Genomic DNA, 11,800 nt, shown 5'->3' on the forward strand with positions numbered 1-11,800 from the left:
ATTTCTATTTTGATTGACCCTGGATCTAATTATAGCTATGTTAGTCCTAATCTGGTGGATAAGTATGGTTTGAGTAAGGAATTGCCTGCAGAGTCTGGTTAGTGTAGTTGGCTACAGGTATGAAGAAGCGAGTTCATCATTGGGTAAGATCTTGTGCATTTGATTTGAATGGTATGCCTATAGTAGCACATTTGAATGTATTACGTTAGATTCGTACATTATGTTATTGTCCATGGATTGGTTGTATCTACATAGAACCAAGGTTGACTGCTATGAAAAAGATATTGAGTGTGTTGATGAAAATGGAGAACCAAGAATCTTACAAGGTAAGAAGAAGGCCACATCAATTAGGATGGTGACAGCTATGCAATCAAAGCGTAGCCATAGGAAAGGGTGCAAGCTATTCACAGTGCACATTTCTATTTATAAGATAAAGGAGGTTTAGAATGGAGATATGTTGAACAAGTACCCAGTGTTACAACAGTTCAGGGATGTATTTCCTTAGGACATTACAGAGTTTCCACCTCACAGGGAGGTAGACTTTTCTATTGAGTTAGTTCCAGGGGAAGCTCCAAAATTGAAAGCACCTTACAGGATGAGCACACTTGAGTTGGTAGAATTGAAGCTACAGTTGAAGGAAATGTTGGACAAAGGATACATTAGGCCAAGCATATCACCATGGGGTGCACCGGTCTTGTTTGTAAAGAAGAAAGATGGTACTCTCAGATTATGCATTGATTATAGACATTTGAACAAAGTGACTATAAACAACAAGTACCCTTTTTCGAGGATCGATGACTTGTTCGATTAGCTGAAGGGAGCAGCAGTGTTCTCGAAGATTGACTTGAGATCCAGATACCATCAGGTACGCATCAAAGAGGACATTTACAAGACTGCGTTCAGGACCAGGTATGGGCATTATGAGTTTGTTGTAGTTCCATTTGGCTTAACTAATGCTCCAGCTACATTCATGTGCTTGATGAATAATGTATTGCATCCATATTTGGATAAGTTCATTATTGTGTTCATTGATGATATATTGGTATATTATAAAAATGAAAAATAGCATGTCGAGAATTTAGCAGCAGTGTTGAAATTGTTGAGAGAGCATCAGTTGTATGCTAAGCTTAGCAAATGCAGTTTCTTTTAGATGGAGGTACATTACTTGGGGCATGTCATCTCCAAGGAAGGCATTGCAGTAGATCCAGAAAAGATAAGAGCCATCATGGAGTGGGTAGCTCCTAAGAATGTGGATGAGGTGAGATCCTTCATGGGTTTGGCAGGTTACTACAGGAGGTTCATCAGGAACTTATCGCAGAGTTCTTCTCCTATCACATATTTAGAAAGGAAAGGTAAGAAGTTTGAATGGACTGAGGAATATGAGGCTAGCTTTGAGTAGCTCAAGCAGTTGTTAATGCATGCACCAGTGTTAAATATTGCATATTTGGATAGATATTTTTTTGTGTGCACAAATGCATGCAAGAGAGGACTTGGTGGAGTCCTTATGTAGGATGGACAGGTAGTATGCTATGAGTCGCAAAAACTGAACGAGCACAAGAAAAACTATCCCACGCATGATCTTGAGTTGGCAGCAATTATACATGCACTGAAGATGTGGAGACATTATCTTTTGGGTAGGAGGTTCATATTGATGAGTGATCATAGTGGTTTGAGGCATCTATTTGACCAACCAAATTTGAATGGTAGGCAAGCTCAATGGTTTTCCACGATCAATGAGTTTGACTTTGAAATCAGATACATCAAAGGCAAAGAGAACATAGTGGCAGATGATATTAGCAGGCGGGTACAGGTGAATCACTTAGCAACTATGAGCTCTTATGGGACAGATTTACAGCATAGGATCTTGTGAGCATGACAGCATGATGTCAGATATATGGAGATTGTGCACAGTTTGCAGAAGAGTACAGGTACAGGTGATGGTACAGGTAGTGGTACAGGTACAGGTGCAGGTGCACAGGACTTGGACTATTGTCTTACAGCAGATGGATTGGTCAAGTTCCGAGACATGATATATGTGTCGGATGATAGTGATCTCAAGAAGGTGATATTGAGGGAGTTTCATGTGAAACCATATTCAGGTCACCCAGGTTACCAGAAGACACTAATAGCAGTGAAGAGATCTTACTATTGGCCAAACTTGAAGAGGGATGTAGCAGATTTTGTGGCTAGATGTTTTGATTGTCAACAAATGAAAGTAGAGTGTAAGCATCCAGGTGGACTGCTACAGCCGATCACAATTCCAGAATGGAAATGGGAGGTCATTTCCATGGACTTCATCACAGGGTTGCCAAAGATAGTAAAGCAGCATGATTCCATCATGGTCATTATGGACAGGTTGACAAAGGTCACACAATTCATTCCCCTAAAGTCTACGTTTTCATCTAGTGATGTGGCACAGGTATTCATCAGAGGTGTGGTTAGACTACACGGTGTTCCAAAGAAGATTGTGTCAAACGGGGATGTGAAGTTCACTTCCAAGTTCTAGAAGGAGTTATTTGCAAGTTTGGGCACAGAATTTGCCTTCAGCACAACTTATCATCCGTAGACAAATGGACAGACAGAGAGGGTCAACAGGATATTAGAGGATATGTTGAGGATGTACGTGATGCATCAGCAGCGGAAGTGGGAAGAGTATCTCCCCTTGGTAGAGTTCACATACAATAACGATTATCTGGAGTCATTGAGGATGAGTCATTTTGATGCATTGTATAGGCATAGTTGCAACACTCCCATCAGTTGGAGTGATCTAGTTAGTAGAGTATTGATTGGACGAGATATGTTAGCAGACATGGAACAAGAAATGTAGGTAATCAAGAAGAATCTAAAGGCAACACAGGATAGCCAGAAGAGTTATGCAGATAGGAATAGGTTGTTCAAGGAGTTCCAAGTTGGGGAACATGTGTATTTGTGTATCAAACCGAAGAAGAGTTCCTTGCAGATTGGATCATGTGCTAAGTTGGTACCACAGTTTTGTGGACCCTTCAGCATCATTGAGAGGATTGGCTAGTAGCCTATCGACTTGAATTACCTCCGACAGTGAAATTCCATGATGTTTTCCATGTATCCTTGCTTAAGAAGTATGTTAAATATGTTGATCATGTATTGCAGGTGGAATCAGATGGAGAATTCTAGTTGGAGCCTCAGTGTATATTGTAGAAAAAGGTGCTCATGCTCTAGAACCGAGCAATAGAGCAAGTTAAAGTGCAATGGAAGCAATTTGGGCCCGATGAAGCTACATGGGAGATGGCGATCATATGAAGGCTATGTATCCTTCCCTGTTCGCCAATTGAGGCAAAGTAGCGTGATATGGTGGTTTGGTATTTGCTTATGGTGGTTTGGTATTTGCTTATGGTGGTTTGGTATTTTCTTTATGGTGGTTTCATATTTGCTTATGGTGGTTCGGTATATGCTTTATGATTGTTTGGTATTTTCTTTATGGTGGTTCATATTGTCTTTATGATGGTTTGATATATGTTATATGATGTTTTGATATATGCTTAAACATGGTGTTTAGTATATGTTTTGATATATGCTTTGGTATATAATTTGCCATATGTTTTGGTATCTATATGTTAATGATGTTTCTATATGTACACCCGTATATGGATGTAAATACCGTAACGAGCTATGTTATAAAGCTCCACTATGCGGTATGGGTGTCATGTTATTATGCTATCATGTGGTTATGTTATCATGATGTTATGATGTTATATGAGTTGGCACTCAGTAGGATGATCATTGTAAATATCGTAATGAGTTGTGTTATAAAGCTCCACTATGTGATATGTTTTCGTGTTGTCATGATGTGTTTCTCTTGAGCATATCTTTCATTGTAAATAATGCATCGAGCTGATCTGCGACCTTCCCACTCCTGAAACTGAAACGACATCTGACTATTCTATTCTAGACGAGTCGGTATTCATGATAGATTCATCTAACCCGCGGTATGGAGACATATCATATATCTCCACACCCATAATTTATGGCTCGATACCTCTCACTCTGATCAGCAGCGTATCTGGTATCAGGCTAAAAAATATATTATAATTGGCAACAAATGTGTATTTATGCCACCGCCCAAAATATTTACGTGCTAGCTACTTTTGGCCTACTATGTTTCGTGATTATATCCTTTTGGTCCAAAAGTGTCATGCCTACTAGATATATGATCATAAAACCCATGCTCCACCAACTCCTTTACACCCTGTTATCACCATTGGACCTTTCGCGAAATGGGGCATTGACTTTATGACATGTAACCCTCACTCAGTTGAGGGGCATGGCTACATCATTGTGGCGGTAGACTATTTTACCAAGTGGGCCGAGGCAATGCCTACATATAATAACACCAGCAAAACAACTGCTCTCTTTCTCTTTAATCATGTCATTGCAAGGTTTGGTGTACCATAGGCTATAGTTACAGACCATGGGAAGCATTTCTGTAATCACATGATGTCTGAGCTCACTGCCAAGTTGGGCCTTCACCATGAAAGCTCAACTCCCTACTACCCACAAGCAAATGGGAAAGTCGAAGCAATCAACAAAGTCTTGAAAATGATGCTTCAGTGCATGATAGGGATCCACAAATCGGATTGGCATATTATCCTTTATGCAGCCTTGTGGGCATATCGAACCTCTGTTCAGACTACTACCAGTTTCACATCGTTTCAATTGGTATATGGTATGGAATCAATCCTTCCTATCGAGTATGAAATTCCATCTCTAAAACTTGTTGTTGAAATCCTTCCTGCCACTTCCACAGAAGAAGAGCATCTCTTGCATTGGACACGCTTAGATGAAACATGGCGCGATGCCGCAATGGCTAATGAGGCCCACAAATAATGCATTAAGGTGCAATACAATAAGAATGTTAAGCCTCATGCCTTCTTGGAAGGTGACCTTGTCTTGTTGTATGATCAGGAGTCTGATAAGTTAGGGTCTGGAGAGTTTGAGCCAATGTGGCTAGGCTTGTACATTGTTAAATGTGTTATTTCTTAAGGGGCCTATGAGATTATTGATTTTGATGGAGTTCTGTTGGTGCAACCCAGAAATGGGTTATACCTCAAAAAATACTATGCTTAAGTCATTTTTGCGTAGTTCACTATGTACATATTGTCTATAGGTGTGTTGAGTGTGTTTGCAGTGTGTTCCCTTCGGAGTTTCTTACCATCTCTGTTAATCGTGCTTTGCATTTGGTTTGCAGATGTCGGCATCCCTTCAACCATATTTTGGTTATGATGATGGCGCTAGTTGTAGTACTCGGAACCTTTCCTCTACAACATGGGTTATATATTCTCCAAGTGGCGACTTGGTGAGTTTACAAGGGATTTATATTGGTCGCTCTACCAATAACATCATTGAGTATAGCGCAGAGATCAAACTATTGTCTAATGTTATTTCCCATGATATCCGTCGTATAGTTGTCAAACTTGACTCACAACTTGTAGTACTCCACTGGACTAATGTCTATTCAGTTATAAGTCCAACTATACTCCATTTTGAATGGTTTTCCTTCTGGAAAGACATTTTGATTATAGCTAATATCAACACATTCCTAGAAGTCTAAACACTTTGACGGGTGCATTAGCAAATCAAGTTCTAGACAAACATTTGTGACATATGTAAATTAAATCCAATCACATCACATACAATGAACAAGATAATAGAAAACATAAGAAACACTGATAGGTAGATAGTTGTATATATATAAAAGTTTGGTTTTACAATAAATGTGCTCGAGACACATATGGCCACATGGCCTATATTATCCAAAAATACATGTAGTCAAAATATGGCTCTATAGCCTCCTAGTAGACTAATCTTGATGGTGCTCATGGTAACAAACAACCAAGCGAGATACTTTGTATAGCAGCTCGCTAATACGATCAAGCACTCCAATAGTATGGCATTACAGTGTCATAGGGATCTGATTGACCCTAGTCTCTAGTATGCCCTGGGTCAATCCCTCAACATGCTATTTAAACTCTGTAAGAGTTGCGGCCACATTGAGATCCTGCAATACCTCCCATGGCCCTGCAACAACATGTACTCCAATTTGTGCCTGTTGTGGGTCTCCAACATGCTGAAGATAGGATGAACCCACTCGTCGAATGGGTCCAATGTTTGCATGTAAAAATCAATAGTTAGAGAGTCCTATATCAGACTCTTATCCATTTATATAATGGCTCCAACTGGTTCAATTGGGTCCAGTTACCCCCTCTCTCTCCCTACTGGCTTATAGTTTGTATATTACTTGCCAATAGAAAGAGAGAAATCAGATCTACCCTCTTGCTATGCACATGCAAGCAAGAAAATCCTTAAGCTGACTTGAGGGCTCATTCGAGCCACAACTAAAGTTTGCCCATGTGTAAGGGAACTTCTATGAATGTAGAGTTAAATCTAAATGCAAATCTACTCTAAAATGCAAGAAAAAAGCTAATCATATCTCGAATTGGAAAATGATAACCTTCTCTCAATTTGAGAGCAAATGAACTAACTAACTAGGGGAAGAGGAATGTATATATAATGGTTGAATTCATAAAATGATATTAAATTGCAACATGCAAAATAGTTTGCATTTTGCAATTTATTAGATCACTTTATGCAAATCAAAATTTCTTAAATAAAAAAGTTATCAAAGCAAATTAGATATACATATCTAAATCCAATAAAATGGTTGAATTCATTATATGATTTTCATCAATTAAAAGAAGTTTATTTAATTAATGAAAGAGAAAACAAAATAGAAATGCATTTAAACAATAAAAAGTCAATGTTGAATGCATTTGAATCTTAATGAATTCATCTTGATTTTAATTTTATTTTACTCCTCAGAGATAGTTCTTACAGAGCTTCAATAACATATAGCAATTGATACAACAGAAGTGCCTAATATTAAAGAGAAATACACTATTTAGAACAAAAATTAAAAACAATTAGAGAAATTTTGGCAATAGCGGATTAACTTACAATCCAAACAAGAGTGCATTGGAATGAAAATTTATTAAAATCATACGAGAACTTCATTACAAATTTTGTAGTCCATGAGCAGTTTCAGCTCCTTGAGAAAATTTGTCTACAAAAGTGTAAAACAACTCTTCTTCTCAGAGCCAAAAATGTTATATCTCTTTGCAACTCAACTTTATGTTCCTTACAAAAGTGCAAATGTCCAGCAAGAAAAATCACAGAGATTCCCCCAAATACCTCAGATCTGAGTTATTCTCCCTACTCTAAAACTACAAAATTCCCTTACAGGAGTGCTTCAATATCCCCTAGTTGCAAAGAAGAGGAACCCCTTCATCAATATCAAATCTGATATTTAATAATTACAAAAATCTCCAAAAATGGAGAATTGTTGAGAGTGGTTTTTCATATCCTCAATTAGAGCTGTAAATTATCCATTCTTCTCTTTGTTGATCTCTTTCCATTGCTCCAAAGTGTTTCAGCTTCAACTTCTCCAACCAATCTCCTACTACAAACCAATCAAAACCAAAATAAAAATAAATCAAATTTGATGCTAGAAATCAGAAAAATAAACTCTCATGAAATTGCTAAATTAAAATAAATAAAGTCCAAAAAAAAAAAATCCATTCTACAATTCCTTCAAATAGATCTGATTAGCCTTTCAGTGTTGTCAAGGAATGAATTAGTGATCTCAGTTTTCCCAAGCCAATGAAATTTGCCCGAATCAAAATTGGGAAAACCATTTTTTTTTCACAAATTTGTCACTTTATTTTTTGCTATATTTTTGGGTCATTAAATGATTGAATCTCCTAAATTTAACAATCTCAGATTTTTCTCCTTGGCTCTTGTCCTCCATGATCTTCTCGGGCTTGCTTTGTGTTTTCTGCTTTGGGACGGCTGGTGAACCAACCTTCCTGATCAGTAGTCTCATATTTTCTTGCACTTCCTCGACTACTACAAACATTTGAAATAGCTAGTATAGTAAGGGGAAAAATGTTATTTGCAGTGATAGAAAAAGCAATGGATCATGTAGAATTTTCTCTTTGCAAATTACGTTTAAGAGCTTGGAATATTGTCCGAGCTTCTGTGGCCTTACATAAAGCCGTCTTGGGCCTCATTTGGGTAAGTAAATCTCAAGATATGTCTTTCCAAAGCCAAGATGTCAAAACTACCAAAATTCTGAAAAAAAAATAAATAAATAAATAAAATAAAATAAATAAAATAAATAATATATATATATAGATAATAATAATAAAATTAAAAAATTAAAAATTAAAAATTAAAAAAAAAAAATTAAAAAATTAAAAAAATAAAAATAAAAATAAATAAATAAAAATAAATAAATAATAATAATAAATAATAAATAAATAAATAAATAAAATAAAATAAAAAATAAAAAAATACATATAGACTAAAATTTGATATTTTTAATTAAAAATCCTAATTTAAATTAAATTAATAAATCTTAATTAACTATTAAATAATTATAGTTATTAAATTAATTAAAATTATACAAATTAATTAAAATTATTAAATTATAATTACAAATCATTAAATTAATTAAAAATACAAATTAATCTAATTTATTAAAATATTAAAACATTTTATTAAAAATAAAATAATTGGGAAGCATGCCAAAGTGGTTGGTGGCTCTTTTTAATGGAGTAAAATAGGGATTTTTACCTTTTATATGGGAGGTATAAAGAGGTAATGTAGTGGAGGGATAACAAGGATTTCGGGTCTCGGGAGAAATAAGGAGGGGAGGCATAAAGAGTTACGAGATTCCGCAGAACCGAGATGAAGGAGAGGGTCGAGGGCCTCTAAAGGAGAGGGGGAAGGGGGAAGTGAGGTCCATGTGGAGGTGGGTGTTTCTCCCCACATATCCAAACATTGTTGCATATGGAATTAGAACATATCCTGATGCTAAGGCAGTTCGTTAGCACCTACAACCGGTCCATCCTAATAAGGTTGTTGTTATTAAGGCTGAGGTTGAAAAACTTCTCTCTGTTGGTTTCATCTACATAGTACCTCTAGCTGCTTATGTGTCAAACATTGTTCCTGTCATGAAGAAACAAGGAATAATATGTGTGTGTGTCGATTACCAGGACATCAATCGTACTTGTCTGAAGGATAATTGTCGTAACTCGTTTGTCGACCATATTGTTAATGATTGTGCTGGTAGTGAAGTATTTTCGTTTATAGATGGATTTTCCGAATACAACAAGAACAACATTCTCCCATCGGAATAACATAAAACTGCGTTTATTTGTCCATGGGGCACATTTGCATATCAAAAGATCATTTTCAGATTGAAGAATATTGGGGAAACTTTTCATAGGGAAATGAATTATCCCTTCCATGACATTAAACAAATTGTACAACCGTATTTGCATGACCTACCTTCCCACTCGACACATTGTGCGGATCATCCCATGCATCTCAAGGCTATATTCTTACATTGTCGACATTATAATATCACACTCAATCCACAAAAGTGCATGTTTTGTGTGTAATCCAGTCGGCTTCTTAGCTTCATTGTATCAAAGCAAGGAATTCGTATAGATCCACTAAATTCTAGGCGATCCTAGATCTTCCTTCTCCTTCCTCTCTTGTTCGGCTACAATGACTCTAAGGGAAGGCTAACTTTCTACGGAGATTTCTTCCCAAATATGTCGAATTAACCAAAGGATTTACTTGATTATTGAAGAAAAGGGTTTCCTTTCATTGGGACAACACTTCCCAAAAGGAGTTTGATGCTTTGAAAGATGTTCTGGTTCGGGCATCATTGTTGTATCCCCAGGATTATCAACATGATTACTTCTTATACCTCATCACTACAATTACTACCACCTCTACGGTATTGGTCCAAGAAGATGACATAGGGGACGAAAATCTCATTTATTATTTGAGTCGAAACTTAAATGATACCAAGATCAAATATACTCATGTTGAAAAGTTAGTTTTGGCATTTGTCCAAGCTATCCAAAGGTTTCGCCACTATATCTGGTTATGCAAGACTAGGGTTGTTTCTAATTGCAACCCCATGACATACATCTTGTCACAACTATTTATAGGGGCAAGTATTCCAAATGGATTGTCATCCTCTAGGAGTTCTATTTGGAGTTCATCAAGTCTAAATCCAAGAAATCCTTAGTCTTTATCGAACTGATCTGCGACCTTCCCACTCCTGAAACTGAAATGACATCTGACGATTCTATTCTAGATGAGTCATTATTCCTAATAGATTCATCTAACCCGTGGTATGGAGACATCATCATATATCTCCACACCCAGAATTTTTGGCTCGATACCTCTCACTCTGACCAGCGACGTATCTGGTATCAGGCTAAAAACTATATTATAATTGGTGACATATGTCTATTTATGTCGTCGCCCAAAATATTTACGTGCTAGCTACTTTTTGCGTACTATGTTCGTGATTATATCCTTTCGGTCCAAAAGTGTCATGCCTACTAGATATATTATCATAAAACCCATGCTCCACCAACTCCTTTACACCCTGCTATCACCATTGGATATTTCGCTAAATGGGGCATTGACTTTATGACATGTAACCCTCACTCGATCGAGGGGCATGGCTACATCATTGTGGCGGTAGACTATTTTACCAAGTGGGCTAAGGCGATGCCTACATATAATAACACCAACGAAACAACTGCTCTCTTTCTCTTCAATCATGTCATTGCAAGGTTTGGTGTACCATAGGCTATAGTTACAGACCATGGGAAGCATTTCTGTAATCACATGATGTCTGAGCTCACTGCCAAGTTGGGCCTTCACCATGAAATCTCAACTCCCTACTACCCACAGGCAAATGGGCAAGTTGAAGCAATTAACAATGTCTTGAAAATGATGCTTCATAGCATGGTAGGGATCCACAAATCGGATTGGCATCTTATCATTTATGCAACCTTGTGGGCGTATGGAACCTTTGTTCAGACTGCTACCAAGTTCACATCGTTTCAATTGGTATATGGTCTGGAAGCAATCCTTCCTATCGAGTATGAAATTCCATCTCTGAAACTTGTTATTGAACTCCTTCCTGCCACTTCCGCAGAAGAAGAGCATCTCTTGCATTGGACACGCTTAGATGAAACATGGCATGATGCTGTAATGGCTAATGAGGCCCACAAATAACACATTAAGGTGCAATAAAATAAGAATGCTAAGCCTCATGCCTTCTCGAAAGGTGACCTTGTCTTATTGTATGATCAAGAGTCTAATAAGTTAGGGTCTGGAGATTTTGATCCAATGTGGCTAGGCTTTTACATTGTTAAATGTGTTATTTCTTAAGGGGCCTACGAGCTTATTGATTTTGATGGAGTTCTGTTGGTGCAACCTAGAAATGGGTTGTACTTCAAAAAATATTATGCTTAAGTCATTCTTGCTTAGTTCACTATGTACATACTGTCTATAGGTGTGTTGAGTGTGTTTGTAGTGTCTTCCCTTCGGAGTTTCTTACCATCTTTGTTAATCTTGCTTTGCATTTGGTTTGCAGATGTCATCCCTTCAACCATATGTTGGTTATGCTGATGACACTAGTTGTAGTACTTGGAGCCTTTCCTCTACAACATGGGCTATATATGCTCCAAGTGGCGACTTGGTGAGTTTACAAGGGATTTGTATTGATCGCTCTACCAATAACATCATTGAGTATAGCGCAGAGATCAAACTATTGTCTAGTGTTATTTCCCATGATATCCGTCGTATAGTTGTCAAACTTGACTCGCAACTTGTAGTACTACACTTGACTAATGCCTATTTAGTTAGAAGTCCAACTATACTCCATATGTTT

This window comes from Pinus tabuliformis, chromosome 2_2 (genome assembly GCF_031772625.1).
Source record: "Pinus tabuliformis cultivar Carrire ecotype Pingquan chromosome 2_2, CPIR1, whole genome shotgun sequence".
In the NCBI taxonomy this organism is placed as follows: domain Eukaryota; kingdom Viridiplantae; phylum Streptophyta; class Pinopsida; order Pinales; family Pinaceae; genus Pinus; species Pinus tabuliformis.